Here is a 9,330-nt window from a genome sequence, read left to right as displayed (position 1 = left end):
GTAGTTTATGTGCTCTGCATAATAATAGGCACCCCTGAGAAACTTCTGGGAAGACAGGATTGTGTAGCACAGTTCCATCACAGGTACTAGGTGCCCAGGCAAATGATACCCTATGTGGACAAAAGGGAAGTGTAAGGGGCAAGATCCTTAGCCTTGTATTCTTAAAGCTATAAGCAGGAAAGGCAGGGATTTTCTTTGTAAGTAGTCACTGGCACTAGTTATGTTACATTTCTCCAACCTCTAGCAAGAATCTGTTACCTTTTCCTCTCCACAGACAGGGAAGGTTATTTATTATGAGACGCCTGTGCTTGCATTGGAGTAGGATGGTGTGCAGAGATGGGAGAAGTGAGAACAGGGATGTGCAACCATGAGCAAAGTGCTAGATGGGATTTGCAAATCTATCTTTGCTCCAGATCCTTAAATTCTAGCAAAAAACTTCCTAACCAGTAATACAACCTTTGTTGTAGTAAAATAAAAAGTCTATAGTCAGAATGCAAGGGTTCTCCTGATTTCCAGGTATAGCTGGGAATCATTCTTCTATTCATGACCATTGGGCCTCTGATAACATATTCCCTACAAACTCCATGCACTATCTGGGAATGCACTCCTGTAATCTCAGCACTTGGAATCCATGAGTATTGGGAGTTTGATGCCAGCCTCTGCTACACAGTAAGAGCCTATCTTAAAATGGGACACTACAAATAAAGTGGCTGAGAATGTTGCTCAAAGGTTGAGAACATGTCTAGTATCTACAAGGATCTGGATTCCATGCCCATTAAGTGAATACCAAGCCAAATGAAAACACAACACAACACAACACAACACAACACAACACACACACACACACACACACACACACAATAAACCTCACATGAAGAATCCAACCATCTCTAGTAATAATACCCCATTGGATACCACTATGTCTTCCCTAGGCTACTTCATTACTCCTGTAACTATCATTCTTGTTTTTATCATCTAATAAAGCCAGAGGAAATCTTGTTTAATAAGTAAGTCCATCAGATAAAGTCAGTCACCAGCTCAAAACCCTCAAAAATAAAAGCTAAGTCCCTACAGTGGCTTCTAAGGGCTTATCTCTCATCTTCTTATCTCCTGTTACTCACTCCCTCAACCTATTCCTCTGCAGCCATACTGATCCCTTTGCTATTTATAGGACATGACAAATAAGAAACACTTCAGGGTCTTTGCATTTCCTGTTTTCCATCCCACGATGTTCTTCCCTCATTATTTCCTTGTTTCTCTCCTTACTCATTCACTTTTGGAGGTGTCATTGTCTCAGAGCGGTGTCTCCTAAATACCTTACTAACAATAGCCATCTTTTGCTTATTCTCTATTGCCTTATCCTTTTGGTTTCTTCATAATCCCTACCATTGTATAATATTCAACATTATTCATTTGGATTATTTGTTGGACAGTTACTCAGAAATATTAAATGACAAATAATTCTATATATTTTCAGAGCATAATGTGATCTTCTGTTCTACATCTTTCAAATGTATAAATTTTTCAAAAGAGTAATAAAGCTAATTGACATGTCTATCACCACTTATTATTTTTATGGAACCAACTCTAAAAAAACTATTCTTTTGATTTGTATTATTTTACAAGGGGGATTCCACTATAATATTTTCACACATGTAAACAATGTACCACAGTCAGTCATTATTCCCTCTATTACTCTCATTTATTTTTGTGGGTCATGGAGCTTGAATTCAGCCTGGGTGCTGTCCTTGAGCCCTTCAGCTCAAGGCTACCACCTTACCCTTGAGCCAAGCCCCACTTTCGATTTTCTAAAGGTTAATTGGAGATAAGAGTCTCATGTCCTTTTGTGCCCAGTCTGGCTTTGAACCTTGATCCTTAGATCTCAACCTCCTGAGTAGCTGGGATTACAGTCATGAGCTACTGCACTTGGCTATTACTCTCAATTATCCCTCCTTCTTAAAGCAATTTCCACATATTTCATTGATCTATTTTCATGCATGTATGTAAACTACTTCAGCTATGAGTATATTCTTCCTCATATGCCCTCTTGTGAGCTCTCTCCACCCCCACTGGTACCCCCTACCCCCTCCCTCCATCCAAGTCTGCTTTACTTTCCAGGCATTCATTTTTAAATATGTATTGATTGTACCAAGGCATTTAACTATGATATTTCAGTCATGATTATATTAGGTTTTTCTCAGAATAATCCTCTCTATTGCTTTCTCCTTCCTTATCTTTCAATCTTCCATTGATCAGTAAGTTTCATTGAGATTCATTATGCCATCTTATATTATTGCAGTGCATTTTGAGATCATTCAGTCTCCATCATTCCCTTTCCCTCACGTCATCCCCTCATTCACAGTCTCCTAGGTAGAAGATCCCGGTGTGAGCTGTGTGTGTGTGCATGCACGCACATGCGTGTGCACACATACATACACACATTGGTTCCTGTGGCTTGAACCAAGGGCCTGGATTGTGTCCCTAAGCTCTTATGCTAAAGGCTAATATTCTACCACTTGAGTCACTGTTCCACTTCTACATTTTTGGTGGTTAATTGGAGATGAATCTCAAATACTTGCCTTCCTGGGCTGGTTTCAAACCTCAACGATTCTCCTATATACTATTGGGTAGCTAGGATTACAAGATTGAGCCACCAGTGTGTGGCTTCATTTTATTTAATTTTGATGCTGAGACTTCAACCCAGGTCCTTGCACATGCTAAACACATGCTGTACCACTGATCCACACTCCAGCTCCTGCCATTTTCCTTTTATTTCCTGTCTCTCTCTACTGGAATGTAATCTGTGAGAGAGCAAGGATTTGTCTTTTTTCCCAAACATCATCTATCCACAGTGCCTAGAATAATATATGATTTATAGCTGATCTGGTTGAATGAATCAAAAATAAATAGATGGTTGTGGCTGCTGGAAAGAATTAGTAATACTAGCTATCAGAGATATTTGAGCCTATTGAACTTGGGGCCAGATGAGACAAAGGGGATCTGGTTCTGCAGCAGAATTTAACTCAGAATTTGGTGAAGAAAATAGAAATTATGAGATGCAAAAAAGATCAATGTGGGAGGTTATAATCAGTTTATGGCTAACACCGAAGAATTCACAATCTAAACATGGATTGAAGACATAAGAATAGTAGTAAAGCTGGGCACTGTCTGTAATCTTCTAGCTACTCAGAAGCCTGAGATCTAAGGATCAAGATCTGAAGTCAGCCCAGGGAAGAAGAGTCCTTCTAAGACTCTTATCTCCAGTTAATCACTCAAAAACTGTAAGTGGCACTGTGGCTCATGTGGTAGGGCACTAGCCTTGAGCACAAAGAGGCTCAGGGACAGCACCCAGGCCAAGTTCAAGCCCCACAACTGACAAGACAAAGAATAGTAGCGAGAGAGAGGAGAGAGAGGAAACAATCTCTCCTGAGCATCAGGGAAGTGAAGAGCAATAGGGAAGAACTGGTGTGGAATGTAGCTTAGTGGTAGAGTGCTTTCTAACGTGCATGAATCCCGGAGTTAGATTCTTCAGTGCCACATACACAGAAAAGGCTGGAAGTGGCACTGTATCTCCAGTGGTAGAGCATTAGTCTTGAGTGAAAGCAGCTCAGATACAGTGACCAGGCCCTGAATTCAAGCGCCAGGATTGGCAAAGAAAAGAGGAACAAGCAAGAACAAAAAGAATGTTTCTTATCAGATTATAGCTGGCCTGTAGTGGGCTTCTTACCTTTGCCTGTTAGGAAAGGGAGTTTCACAGTGTGTGTGTGTGTGTGTGTGTGTGTGTGTGTGTGTGTGTGTGTGTGTGTGTATTTAGCCCTTGAAAGACTTCATGTGCTCTTTTAGAATTTCAGCAAGCTGAGAGCTTGGCTAAGTGACATTGAAGCAATCAGAAAAAGTCCTTGGTTCCAAAGAGGTGGGAGGAACAAAAAAATACACACTTTGACTAAAAAGCCGAAGAACCTCTGTGATTGAAATGCCAATCAGGAAGATAACAACAGAGAGGTACATTGGCTTCCATACATGTCAAATGTGCCATTGTCACAAAATTATATCCATCTTTTCTGTGAAGCTGAACACGAACTCAGAGGGTGCTGGAGTCCTGCTCCCATCAATAGTGGAGGCTGTCTTCCTTAACATGTTTTCCACGTCAGAGGGCTCACCATTAGCTCAGTCATCTGACTTTGCACGAATGTTTTCTGATATGAAACTGGTTTGTCATCTTGTGCTTACTAGTTGTGAATTCTACCTACCTACGAGGCAGTTTTTCTACTATACTGTTTTTCTTCTGTCTAAAGACATTGGTTATATATTCCCCCCCATCCTTTTTTGCCAGTCTGGGGCTTGATGCTGTGGGCATGGATGCTGTGACTAGAGCCATTCTGCTTAAGACTAGTACTGTACCTCTTGACCCACAGCTCCACGACCAGTCCAGCTTTATTTTTCAGTAATTAATCAAGTTTCATAGACCATTTTTTTGCCCTGGGTTGGCTTCTATCATCCATCCTCCTATCTCATCCTCCTGAGTAGCTAGGAAGCATGACTTACTGGCACCCAAAGGTTACTTCTTCTTTAATCCTTTCAAAGTTAAATGAGAATAAATCCCTCAACTTCTTTTGCTGGAACTTTCATTTTAGTCTGACCATCAGATTTCTCTCATCCACACATCATGAGACTTGTATAATGGAGGGAATCTATAGCTAGACTCATTAATGGGAGTCATGCTTGGTAAGTAGAATGATGTTATCTTGTTTTGTACATTCTAATAAGTACCTGGGGATCTTCACATTCTAAATGAGAAACATACTCCTCTGACATCAAGCCAATACAGTTTTGTGCATGATATCCTTTGAATCGTATTTCATTACAGCAAGGCTTATAAATCTGCGACTGATGACACATATTCCTAAGCCTAACAAGGACATAACACAAGTACAAATTTGTTCCAGATCTACTGGTTCCATCTATGGATATGCTACAATTTTCTTAGGCACAATATATAGAAGCCTGCCTTTTTTTTCCTTTTCTTCTCATCAGTTCATAGGCAAGTCCACAGGATCATACTGCTCAACTATATCACGTATCCATTAATTTTTTGGTGCCAGTGCAGGACCTTAAATTCATATTCAAGCTTAGCCTTTTTTGCTCAAAGCAGAACTCATAACTGGCATTGTATAACTCAAGCTATTGGTCCTCTTCAAGCCTTTTGGAAGTTAATTGGATATAAGAGTCTCATGGAATTTTCTGCTCAGACTGGCTTCAAAACACAATCCTCAGATCTCGGCCTTCTGAGTAACTAGGATTACAGCTACAGGCCATCAACTCCCAGGCTCCATTTACTTCTTTTGATGCCAGCTGCTACCACCCTGATCGGAGCCAAAATCACTTGCTTAAGTTAGTGAAACACACTCTTGTTTGTTCTTACACTGTTTCATGACATGTTCATAACACAGCAGTCAGATACTTCATTTATAAAGATGAGTCATATAATGATGTAGCTCTTATGCTTCAAACGCTTCACTGGGTTTCCATCACACTTTGAGTATAATTCAAACTTATTATCATGGTACACTGGACTTAGGTCCTTCTTACCTGTTAGGACTACCTTATAACCTTCTCCTCCTTGCCCTTTGTGTTCTACTACATTGGCTTCAATTTCCTCCATCTCTTCCATCTCCCTTCTCTCCTTTCTCTCTCTCCCTCCCTCTGTTTCTTCTTCTTCTCTCTCTTCCTTCTTTCCATACTTCCTAACTGATGAATAAATTACAAACAGTAAAATGAACATACTTTAAGTGAACAGTTAGATACATTTTGACATATATATATATATGTATATGTATGTGTATCTCTGTTCTTATCACTTAAAACAAGGTAGAGAAGAAAAACCCCAGAAAGTTCCATCCTCATGTTTTCAATTTCTTGATCCTAACACTAGTTGTAAGTGGCACATTAACCTCTGTCCTAAATTAGTTGGATTTATTCTTGAATTTCAGGCCAATAGAAGCAGGTTATATGCACTGCTCCATGTAAGTATTCTTTCTTTCATAAAAATGTTTTTAAAATCGATCTACATATTCCCATATATTGGCTCTATTTGTCTTTATTGATGAGCTACTTAAACCTTCTTTCTGCTTATTATAAATACTAAGTCTAAACCTTCCTCAGGGCCTTTGTACTTGCTGTTGAGTCTTTACTGTTTCTCTCTCCACTGTCAAACAGTTGACTATTGTGGGCAATAGGTCTCATATATTTCATGGTATTTTTATTCAGTGAGTTTTTCTCTGATCCTACAATATAATGAAGTTTTCTTACCTCAAACATTCTTTTTGTGTGTGTGCCAGTGCTGAGGCTTGAACTCAGGGTCTGGGTGCTGTTCCTTAGCTTTTTCTCCCTAGTCTCATATTCTAACTCTTTTTTTTTTGCCAGTCCTGGGCTGGGCTCAGGGCCTAAGCACTGTCCTTGGACTTTCTCAAGGCTAGAGCTCTGCCACTTGAGCCTCAGCACCACTTCTGGCTTTTTTCTATGTATGTGGTACCGAGGAATCGAACCTGGGTCTTCATGCATGCTAGGCCAGCACTGTACCACTAGGCCAAACTCCTGGCCTCATGTTCTAACTCTTAAAACGTATCTCCACTTCTGGCTATTTGCTGGCTAATTGGGGTTAAGAATCACATGGACTTTTTGCCCAGTCTGGCTTTGAAGAATAGTAATCAGATCTCAGCTTTCTGAGTAGCTAGGATTGTAGGCATGAGCCCCTGGCACTCAACCTGAATACATTCATCATCATAATTCTCCATTTCCTTTGTAACACGACAATATAAAGTTGTCTTGTTTATATGGATTTTTTCTTTATTTATCATCTATTCCTCAACACAATGCCACAAAGGTACATACTCTTGTTTGATTTGTTCTTGTATTTCGAACAGCTCTCATATGCTTAGCACATACTATGAGCTCATACAATTTTTTATTTTTAAAAATATCAAGTTGTAATTGTACCAGAGGGTTGAAATTGGACATGACAATTTATGAGTACAATGCATTAATATCACTCCTTCCACTATTCTCCCCTCACCATCCATAACAACTGGTTTCACAATAAATGTTTTACCCCTTAAAATTGTCTTTTAATTATACAAATAAGGAGTTTCATTATAACATCAATAAATATTTTGAATGAGTAAATGAAGGCATCCAAGCCATAGAATTAAGGAATGTGAGTGACACATATACAACATAAATGCTAAAAAAAATCATATCTTTTATTTTGTCAGTCGTAGGACTTGAACTCTGGGCCTGGGTGCTGTCCCGGAGATCTTCAGCTCAAGACTACCACCCTACCCCTTGAGCTACAGAACCACTTCCAGTTTTCTGTTGGTTAACTGGAGATAAGAGTCTCATGGACTTTTGTACGTGGGGTTGGCTTTGAAATGATATCCTCAGATCTCAGCCTCCGAGTAGCTAGGATTACAGGCGTGAGACACCACACCCGACTATAATAATACTTTTAATGGGTACATTATGTCAAAAATGACAAGGTCCTTTCACATATTTTAACTGATTTAGTCCCCCAATAATAATAGTTTCCTCACCACCCAATTGGTGAGGAAACAGATTTCTATATAGAAGGTTCTACTCAAATAAAAGAAGTAAGATGGGCTGGGAGCGTGGCCTAGTGGTAGACCCGGGTTTGATTACTCAGTACCACATACGCAGAAAGAGCCGGAAGTGGTTCTGTGGCTCTAGTGGTAAAGTGCTACCTTGAGAAAGCCCAAGGACAGGGCTCAGGGCCTGAGTTCAATCCCTAGGCCTGGCAAAAAAAAAATACAAGAAGTGCGAGTCAGAGGCTGTTCAAATTAACTCCTCTGTGAAAACATGCTAAGAAGGTAGGCACAGGTGGCTCACCCTAACTCCTTTGGAGGCTGAGATATGAGGATTATGATTTGAAGTCAACCTTCATAGAAATATCCGTGAGACTCTTATCCCCAACTACCCTGCAAAAAGCTGGAAGTGGATATATGACTTAAGTGGTTAAGCACCAACCTTGAGAAAAATGCCAAGGGTGTATCTGTGTCCCAGAATTTAAGCTCCAGTAGCGGTGAATGCTTTCATGCTTTTGTGTCCATGCCAACACACGCACACACAGATGTTACAAAAGACTACCTTACTCAGTTGCATGGCAGTTTTTATCATTCATATATTTTTATTGTAATTACTAGAAGGGAAACTTTACATTCACCAGATAGAAACATTGACACCCTTTCTCATGTCTTGGTTCTCATTTCCCTACCCCCACCCCACCCCTCGCTATCCTATTTCAAATAACCAAATAAACATACATACAATGTATCAGATAACAAGGTAAAATACTGTAATAGTAAGAGACAACCAAGGAACAGCAAAAGGGATGAGAGATAACATAGTACATTAAGGAAAACAATCACTCATTAAATGGCTTTTGTTTCTATATCCTGGAGGTCCTTTCATTTAGTGTCATATTATATGGGCTTATGTATCTGGGTTTTGGTCTATTCTAAATCTTTGCTACTAGAGCCCAAGGTTTCTACTGATTATGACGAATGAGGGAAACCATTGAGCCTAAGTTCCTTTGAGTCTGGCTTACTTCACTTAATATGATTTTTTCTAAGTCTTTCCATTTCCTTACAAATGGGGCAATGTCGTTCTTTCTGACAGCAGCATAGAATTCCATTGTGTAGAAATACCACATCTTGTTGATCCACTCATCAACTGGGGGACATCTGGGCTGGTTCCATATCTTTGCTATGGTAAATAGGGCTGCAATGAATATCATTGGATTAGTGGCTTTAGTATGTCCTTGTTTATAGACGATTGGGTAAATGCCAAGTAGTGGAATTGCTGGGTCAGAGGGGAGCTCTATGTTTAGTATCTGAGGAACTGCCATACTGCTTTCCATAGTGGTTGAACGAGTTTGCACTCCCACCAACAGTGTAGTAGTGATCCCTCCTGGCCACATCCCCTCCAGCATCTATTGTTATTAGTTTTCTTCATCCTGGCCATTTTAACTGGTGTGAGGTGGAATCTCAGAGTTGTTTTGATTTGCATTTCTTTCATGACCATAGATGTCTAGCATTTCTTCATGTATGTGTCTATAGGCCATTCTTATTTCCTCTTCAGAGAAGACTCTCTTTAAGTTTTTGGCCAATATTTTAATGGGATGGTTGTTTCTTTGGAGATTAGTTTTGGTGTGATTCAATTTTTGAATTGTTGATAAATTTTAGATATGAGGCATTTGTCTGTTGTATGGTTAGTGAAGATCTTCTCTCACTCTGTAGCCTATCTAGTTAATTTGCT

This window comes from Megascapheus bottae, chromosome X (genome assembly GCF_031878675.1).
Source record: "Megascapheus bottae isolate mThoBot1 chromosome X, mThoBot2.hap1, whole genome shotgun sequence".
NCBI lineage: Eukaryota > Metazoa > Chordata > Mammalia > Rodentia > Geomyidae > Megascapheus > Megascapheus bottae.
The sequence above is the reverse complement of the archived record's forward strand: the minus strand, read 5'-3'. Positions refer to the sequence as shown.